Below are 9,904 nucleotides of genomic sequence, written 5' to 3'. Positions count from 1 at the left end.
AGTGTGACATTTAGCATTTGTGAAAACTTAAAACCAGTGAACCTGGGAAAACTCAAACTGCATCAAGAGAAATCCGACTTTCAAATATTCCCCGTGGGCCACAAAACAGCTGGATTTTTGTGTTTAGGCAAACATTTTAATTAAAACAATGTGCCTCAGTGTATTCATTTTCCAAACCTAATTGGTTTTTATGCTCCAAAGCTGGTGTGAAATTATTAATTCATGCCCAGTTAACAGCGAACACTTTGCCATGTCACTTCTGTATAATTCAAACCTAACGTTTGTTTTCTGCAGTGATCTGGGAACTACTGCTCTTTCATCAGCTCTTCTAGGTTTATAATAATAACAATAATAATACATTTTATTTGTTAGCACCTTTCACGACATCTAAGAATGCTTAACCAAAATGAAAACACGATGCAAAACCACAACACGAAATCACAGACTAAAAAATAAAAACAAGTACAAAAGTCCAAGAAATTAGAGCGAGAAGGCTAGTTTGAACAGGTGAGTTTTGAATTCTGATTTTAAAGTGTCAATACTGCAGATGCCTGGATGAAGAGAGCTCCAGAGTTGGGGAGCAGAGTGGGAAAAAGCTGTTTCCCCATGATGCTGAGGAAGACAGAGGGCAAGGTGAGGAGGATGTAAGAAGAACGTAGAGAGCAGGAAGGGGTGGTAATGTGCAGGAGATTGGATGGATAAGGAGGGGTGAGGTTGTAGGTGGCCTTGAGTATATACAGCTGGGTTTTAAATTGAATTCTGAATATGACCAGAGGCCAGTGGAGTTGCTGTAYGACTGAGATGATGAGGTGAAATGAAGGGGTTTGGGGTAATGATGCACGCAGCTGAATTTTTAACTGTTGGAAGTTTTTGGAGAAAGTTGAGGCTGACCATAAAGGCCCTTTTGCCTGAGTTCAAACCCAAGTTCAGCGTGTTTGCACGGTCCATTTCCAGTCCAATTTCTGCAAGGCATGTTGCTCTATCCGGGCCAGGCTGCTCAATCTGATTAGACAACTAGTGCTGCGCATTGATTGGTTCGGTGACCGGGGGTGGAGATTTAACTACTCAACAATAGCGAACTATACTAAACCATAACAAGCCAACATTAGCTACCATTAGCTTAGCATTTTCTGTTGTCCTGACTCTCGTTTAAAGCAATGACTGCAGGATTGTCCGAAACAGCCTTTGGTCTGTTTCCTTCAAGTTTGGTGTAGTCCTAGCCTGGCTCTTGCCTTCCTGCGCAGTTCTGCTCAATTCTAGTTTCCCTTCAGTGCTCCATCTGGGATTTCTCCCATAGACAAGGATTTCGCTGGCAGATTTTTAGCCGAACCAATCAGAGAACAGAACACCTATTTTCTGCGCAGTGTCTGCTTGTAGTTTATTTTGCCTGGACCAATCAGCAAACAGAAGTCGGAGTTTTGAATGACGTTGATTTTCTGCGCAGTGTCTGCTAGTTTAGCAATGGCAGTGGAGGAAGTGAATGAAGCCAGTCTGTGTTGATAAGGCTTCCAAATTAAATGAAATTTGTCTGACAAAGCAGCAGCTCTCATTTACAGTCGTCTTGTTCGGCTCGGTACTTTTCTCCTCTCAGTAGGGTTGTTTACAGCGCACACCATTTCCTGTTAGCTCCGTAGCTTAGCCTCCTTCACAGCGACATACACACGCTTCAGCAGAGGCCACGCCTCCAGCAAAAAGCCTCGAGTCCAGACCCTCATTCAAAGCAAAGTGAAAGACAAGGGTCTGGTTTTTACCAGGCTAGTGCAGTCCATTAATATAATATTTAATACTATGATCCCGCCCACATTCATGTTGATAAGATTCAGTGGTGGGCACTAGTAGCCCTAAAGTGCAAATGCACTGATTGCGGACCTAAATTTCTCCTTTCCGCTTTAGGGGTTTTACTAATTTCTTTAGAGGATGTGCAGATTTGCGCTTTCTAAATTTAGAAACAAGTAGTGCTAATCGCAAATAATGTTTCATATTTGATCATCAATTTCATCTAAAGTAAAGGGAAAGTATTGTCTAAACACTGTGATTTGCAGTCACATAATTCATTAATACTTCGTCATCGTTATCGTGAACATTGGAGGGGAAAGCCGTCTCTTCTTAATCCAATGGAGCAATGCGTTCGCAGAGCTTTATACTCTTACTTACTGTCCTTCTTTGTGACGGTTTTCATGAGACGGTTCCCACAATTCTTTGCGTGGCAGGAAGCAATTACACCTACTTCACTGGACGACAATCCACCTGCGGTTCTGATCCGCAGAACCGTGCTCAGCTGTGCAGTTTGTACCTCCTCTCCGAGGGACACAGCAGCAACAAATATTAAATAAATATTGAGAAGAAAGAAAGAAACACGGAACCGTTTAAATTCACACTCTTATTTTGAAAAGAACGGGTTTCCTGTCCATCCCAGAATGCATCGCTTCAGTTTTACAACAAACAGTTTAAAATTACTAATATATCTGCATGCTTTCTTACCAAAGCCCTAAACATAAGAAAACAACGAAGAAGCAGCAGAACTATCAATCTGACTATTTTTATTTTATTACAATGACTCCAAAGTCTGTTTCGACTAATCACATCCACAAACTATGATGATGATGCTAATTAATCTGTGAAAGAAAATGATGTTTTCAGACTGCTTTTTAACATCATGCCAGGGGACTACATATGAAAAATAGCCATGTGGCTAATTCTGGCTTTAACGTATGAATTGTGATATATTTTATTAAATAACACTGCCCCTTTTAAATTAAATAAATTAAATAAATTAAATAAATAAATAAATAAATAAATAAATAAATAAATAAATAAATAAATAAATAAATAAATAAATAAATAAATAAATAAAAAAAAATGCAGACACAACCAGGATCATGGTAGAATAAAGTCAGGCCAACTGAGCCGAGCCTTCCAATGTAAAAGTGTTACAATAATCAATACGAGAAATAAAAGCTACTTATTGCATTCTATGTCCAAACATGTTCCAGGTGTTTCCTCCCACACGTTGTCCTTTACAAACTGGGTTCAACCTGTCCTCGTGTKTTATCTAAAACTTGACTATAATTGCACAAATCAGAACTCGCTTTGTCTGACAAGTTAACAGTCAAACGTGGCTCATCGCATCGATCTGTCAGTCCACATCTCCACACTCTCTGCTTGRCCGACCTCACTCCAGCTCCTTATTCTTTCCCACATCCCCGGTGTCATTACCACTGCCTCTGCCATGACACTGCAGGGCCTATGACACCTTTTAATATCCAAGTATAGTGTGGTGTTGTGTGTGTGTGTGGTTTTTTTAGGTGGGTGGCGAGTCACAAAGCAGCACAAAAAATAAATTCATTATTCAGATCCCTCTGCTGCCGGCTCCAGCTCCTGTCTTCCATCTCTGAGTCTTTAGAAAAGAGACTCTGTCTGTCCTGCACATCCACTGTGACCCCGTTACTCCACCACATGTACAACACTCAGATGAGAGACTTTTCCATGGCTCTACTGTTCAGAAGAGAGAGAGAAAAATTGTGTTACAATTTACCCCACACACCCACACTGATCCACACATATACAATAGAAACCCACCCATGTTTTTTTTGTCCCAGGCCAGTTGCTCACATTGTTTTTTTTTTCCCAGTCTGCAAATGCAATATTCAGATGGAGAGTAAAAAGAGCAACAGCAAGAAGGGAATAGTGTTTTTGTTGTACACAAGGACTTTTACACATCGTGGACACCTTTTGTTTCCATCTGGAATGGGTTCATTTTAAAGGCTAATCAGTTGTAGAGGCCAACTTAAAGATTATTTTTCCATTTTCTGCCACTTATCCGTAGTCAAGTCGCAGAGGCAAGAGGTCTAGGGGTAGAAACACAGACATCCCTCTCCCCAGTTACACTTTCCAGCTCGTCCTGGGTGAACTCAAGGCGTTCTCAGGCCAGAGAGGATACATGATCCATCCACCGAGTCCTGACCAGTGGGACGTGCTGGGAACACTTCTAAAGGAACGTATCCAGAAGTCATCCTAATCAAAATGAACCACCTCAGCTGACTCCTTTCGATGCAGAGGAGCAGCAGCTCTACTCTGAGTTTCACCCGGAGCGCCTCACCCTTTCTCTAAGGCTGAGCCTGGCCACCCTARGAAAAAAAGCTCATGTCYGCCGCTTGWWACTGGGATCWTTTGGTCARGATCCACGCTTTAATCAGTCAATCAATCAACTTTGTTTGTACCTGCAGTTAGATCTGATTACAGTGAAGTGACATGGACATACAGTACACGCAACATGATTAAAAAATGGCCAGGTGCTCAAAKTAAAGATAAATACATCAGGATWAAAAGATAAAATGAGATAAAATCARGTAGGACTAGATAAAACTCAATAGGAAAAAAATAAAACACATTAGAAGATTAAAAATTAGATAAGACATAAAAGGCTAAAAATATAATTAATATGGAAACTATGCCAAATTGAATAAAAAAACTGAAGGCAATGGGAACAAAGCTGGTTTTAATGAGGAACGCCTCATGACWACAGGTGAGGGCTGGAACGTAGACAGACCAGTGAATCGAGAGCTTTACTTTTCCACTCAGCTCTTTCTTTCTTCACCATGACCAACCGAAGCAACGCCCTCATTACTGAGGACAGGGCCCCAAACTGTCGATCTATCTCCATTGTGCCATCACTTGTGAAGAAGACAGTGATAGCTAAACTCCTCCACTTGATGCAGAGATACCACCCCCAGCCAGATACTGTTTAATCCTAAACTCAGATTTTACACAATCAGCTTTGGGTTGGAGGTCAGTCTCACTCACTAACACCAAATCTTAGCTCAAAATCTGCCCAATGTACAGGGTTGGAAACATTTTTGTGTTTGCTAAGGTTGCTTCACTTAGGTGAAAGAACAAGTAGCAGCTTAAATTCATGTTCATGGGGTTCAGTGACTTCCATCAGTAAGTTGCTCAGCAAAATGTCTGAAGGTATATTTAAAAGCGTTTATTCTGTAGACTCGTGTTTTCAAGTTGTGGAGTTGAGTCCTAATAGGAAAAGGCCTGAAACCGTCATGATCCCCAGATGAACTCAGACTGTTGGAGCTGGAAGGTGATAAATGAGCGAGCCTGTTGTCCTGGATCGGGTTCAGTGGAGCAGAGCCGGTGCAGGTAAGATTTTCTTAACGTTCAACTCCTTTTTTTTRTTCTTCTTCCGACTGGAAAAGAGAAAGAATTTTGGTCTCACCAGCCGACAGATGCCTCCAGGCCAATTACCTTAAAAAGAGCGTTTCTGGTCCGTGTCACGGGGTCGTGGACGCGTTATTCAGCAGGCGTCGGCTTTCCTTCTGCTGCTTCTCCGCTTTGTGATCTGCTCCATTTTTTTATTTTTTTTTTTTTATTTTTGTGTGTGATTTTGGTTGAACAAATGAGTCAGTGCCTGCGAGTTTTCATGAGACAAGAAAGGTTATGTGATGAAAAATAATTTGTGTTTGCAGCCTACGAACCAGGCTGCAGGTTCTTCACTAAAAGAGGGCTTCAAAAATCAGAAGTTGCAGGTCACAAACCTTATCTCTGAGGCCACATTGAAGGTATTTTAAAAAATTATTAAGAGGCTTAGGTGTTTTGTTGTTAGCAAGTAGCAACTGGAAGATTTTGTGTAAAGTAAAGAAAAAAGTTGTTTTTTTCCCGCTTGTTGCGTATGTCTGTGTATTTGTCAATCCAGGATTTTTGTTTGAGCAAGGAAAATGCAGACAATACTGATGTTTGCTGTTTGTAGAAATGTGGTAATGGGGTGGGGGNACGTGGGCGTGGACTATTGGTCTTCAGAATGCGCGTACGCGCACGGGGGTACCCATCTGCGATAGCCTTAGAGGGCGGAGCTTACACGAAATAGAACACTACTTTAAAACTAAAATTAGCAAAACTGTACCATCCATCTAATATCTTTTACCTGCTTTGTCCTTTCAGGGTCATCCAGCAGTCCCAGTGCGAGGGGCGGGGGACACCCTGGACAGGTCCCAAGTCCATCACAGGGACACAAAGAATCGTTTATTCTCACCAAAGGGTCAATTCAGAGTTATCAATTAACCTAACAGTCGTGTTTTTGGTCTGTGGGAGGAAACTCGAGTTACTGGAGAAAACCCATGAATGCACGAAGAGAACATGCAAACTCTACCCACAAAGGTCCCTGGCTGGGATTTGATCCAACTTATTGATGGAAGTATTAGCTCTACCAACTAAACCACTGTGTCGCCCAAAATGGTGCCTAAAAGTTCACATTAGCAAACCTGTAGCTATGTGAAAAAAAGCACATGAGGGCAAAAGTACAGCAACTATTTTAAGCAAATGTAAATTCTCATGTAGAATTATTCGTATGTAAAGTTTAATATTTTGAAAAGTACAACGTTGCTCATATTTATCCCAAATGGGCTGAACATTTTGATATTTGAATGGCTAAAGGAACGCAAAGTACGCAGAAAGAGCATGACGTTAAAACCTGTACTGACGAAACTATAAACAGGACAATATCTGTGTGAATGCTGACTCAGCAGTCACACAATTATACTTTCTAACTGAAACCCACTGATCTGGGCTCATGTTTTATGGAGAACCTGCAGAGGAGTCTGTTTTTACTGAGAATACTTTTTTTGGCATAAAGAGTCTAAAGTTTAAAACGAATGAGTAAGAAAAGTAAGAAAACTGTAAACAAGTAGGAATTTGGTTAAAGGAAACACATTGTGCTTTTGGATCCTTTTTCTATAAATTGGAACTGTTGGTCTGAATTCCTTCTTATTGTAACTCCACAAGCCCCTCTTTTACCCTCTTTTTGAGGTGTGTCTCAGATCAACTCGTTTGGAGGCTGTATCTAAATCCAAACAAGGTGCTTCAAACCCTGCCCCCCCATCCAGCTTCCACAGTGGTCCAATCTAATTGGGTAGAGGGGTTTACGACTATACAGCAGCGCAGAAACTTTCTATTTACAAAAGGATTAAAAGATGTCAACAACAGAAGACCTGTCCATCCAGCCTTACACATTGGAGCCAGAGTTTGACCCAGAGCCAGAGGAGAATGAAGACGACGTAATCGCAGTTGGTAACTCCAGACCTTATTTGGCAGTTCCATCACATTACGGTGACGTAATAGTTCAGAGAAAATAGAGAAATCTGAGCGGGTTGAAAGATATGACCCAAACAAAGATATCTACGCAGAACCGGAACCGACTAAATTGAAGTTTTCCTAGACACTCCATGTACACAACAAACTGTATTTACCAGCAAAAATAAAAAAAAGGATTTTGATTGATATGTCCCCTTTAAAACTAATATTTCTTAGAAGGAATGCATATAGCCTGCTGCTCTTCATGAGTTTTATATTTAGGTCATCCAATAAGAGGGACAGTGGTACAGTGAAGCCTTACAAAGTCGTGTCCTGATGCAGCTCAGTAATCCAGGTAGAAAAACATCAAAAAGAAAAAATAAGTAGTTCCTCTGGATGGGTTCTTCTTTAGTGAAACGTTTCGTCTCTCTTCCAAGAGACTTCTTCAGTCTGATGAGTTTCAAGTGAACTCAGCCTTATAAGCACTGCCTCCACATGGACAAACAGGTTAGTCACATGCAAAATAGGGCCATCACCTAACAATAGGCTTGATTGGCTCTATTGTTCATAGAGGGTCATGTGCCCCATCATCTGACCCGTGTTGTGTTATATGTATGTAGTGAATGCAAGCGGGGTTCAACGTCCCCTTGTTTTTGTCCCTCTTTGTGTTGATATCATTGGGGCCCTGATTCACACCTTTTGCTCACAGGGGGCTGAGTCATACTTGCAATGACAGCATTGTAGGAGGAGGACAACTTGAGGTGTGAATCAGGGCCCCAATGATACCAACACAAAGAGGGACAAAAACAAGGGGACGTTGAGCCCCGCTTGCATTCACTACATACACATAACACGACACGGGTCAGGTGATGGGGCACATGACCCTCTATGAACAAAAGAGCCAATCAAGCCTATTGTTAGGCGATGGCCCTCTTTTGCATGTGACTAACCTGTTTGTCCATGTGGAGGCAGTGCTTATAAGGCTGAGTTCACCTGAAACTCGGACTGAAGAAGTCTCTTAGAGGAGAGACGAAACGTTTCACTAAAGAAGAACCCATCCAGAGGATCTACTTATTTTTTTCTTTTTGACTCACAAAGTCATGTTTCACAGTTTGCGGTCTCAGTCTTTTGTGGATTTCTTTCAGAGAACCTAATTTGTGGTAATCCCTGTAATTTTGCGGGTATACAGATATGTCCCCTTTAATATCAAATAATTGTGTATCCTTATCTTGTTTTCCTAACTGCTTTGACTGCTGTTAATGTATTTTATAGCTTGTTTCATGGGATAAATATGACCTCTGTGGTRGCAAAGATAATATTGCCAAACGTCCTGAGCTGTAGCTCCACCACCACGCCTCCAACAACAGACCTCTGCAACCTCTGCACACCTACAGTACGCACACACTCGCAGTCTAAATGAATTTCTATTACTTTCATTTTGAAAGCAGGAGTCACCTTCTCCGCAGCCGACACGCACGCACAAAAACACACAGCTTTAAACGTCTCACCATGAACCCTTTGGCTCCCGCTATTCCACTCTTTTCACAAATTTATTAAATGGTGGAAGATTGTCCTTGTGAGTGTCAAAACTGGATAAAACTAAGAAAAGTGCACAAGAGGCCAAATATAGATTCCATTCTTTCTTCAAGTAGCTCACGAGGGGGTGGCAGGCGAAGCTCGCCTATTATCTGGAATAATCGCTGTTATTGCATAGATACTAATAATACATGAGGGATTTTTTATGATTAGATGTTTAATTTAGGTGAGCTTTATGGTTGAGAAGAAATGCTAAAGTGCAGTTCTAACCCAGGTGGAAAGACAAACAGAAGCATGTGCCGCTCCGATTTCTATTATATGCAACTCTGCTGTCAGAATGTGACTCAAACTCAAAATAAACAAAAGGAAGAAAGAAAAAAAAATATCCTTTATTTTCTCTCACTGTCATCTGCTGCTCCCAGTAGGTTTCTTCAGAGCCAGGAGAGGATTTCAGGACACCTTCATTAGAGATGGATATTATGCACAAGGTAAACACCGTAAATAAACAGGCTATATTCAGTATCATTTAACATTCAGAATTCATCCTGCAGTGTTTGTGTGCTCAGAATAGGCCATTCCTTTTGTTTGCTTTGAAAAAAAGTATGGGCAAGAAAATAAGTTTGCCTAAAATAGAACCATCTTAAAGTAAAAAGGGGCAATCATTTCCATCTTTGTGTACGAATAATAAAGAAATCAACAGATCTAAATTTTAAAAAAAATTGTAATCAACTCGGTGTTCCTGTAAAGATTTGATGAGATTGTGAGCTGAAGGTAGAGGTCGTGAAAGAGCACCCAACAATTTAAATACCAGTAAATTAAACTGGCATTTCAGAGGATGGTAATAATCCCAAACTGAGGGAGGCTCCAAAGGTTTAATGGGCGAAGGAAGCAGCAACACTCCTTAATTACAAAACCTCGGCGCATCAGATCAGCCCGACTACAAAATGCCAAGCGAGGTCGACATTTTGTAATAAATTTGCTTCGGCGACTGTTTCACTTCAAGTTTTAGTCAAGTTTTCTTCTGATTAAAACACATTTAAAAAAAATAGTCCAGTCCCTGCAGATATCTATTTTTAGAAAAGAATCCTGTTGTTTTTAATTTCTTCATCCTTCTTAACACTGACCTATGAATTATTCAAGTATAAACAAAGAGGCCAAACTCAGGGGAGGACAGTCTTAAAAAAATCATGAGAAGGAGGAAAATTTAAGGCAAATATTTATACACTACCTGATAATACATTTTAGAGTTTTTTCAAACTCACTTCTAAAAAAAGGGATTATATATATATATATA

Source organism: Austrofundulus limnaeus, unplaced genomic scaffold (genome assembly GCF_001266775.1).
Source record: "Austrofundulus limnaeus strain Quisiro unplaced genomic scaffold, Austrofundulus_limnaeus-1.0 Scaffold7, whole genome shotgun sequence".
In the NCBI taxonomy this organism is placed as follows: Eukaryota; Metazoa; Chordata; class Actinopteri; order Cyprinodontiformes; family Rivulidae; genus Austrofundulus; species Austrofundulus limnaeus.
Note: the sequence above shows the minus strand (reverse complement) of the source record.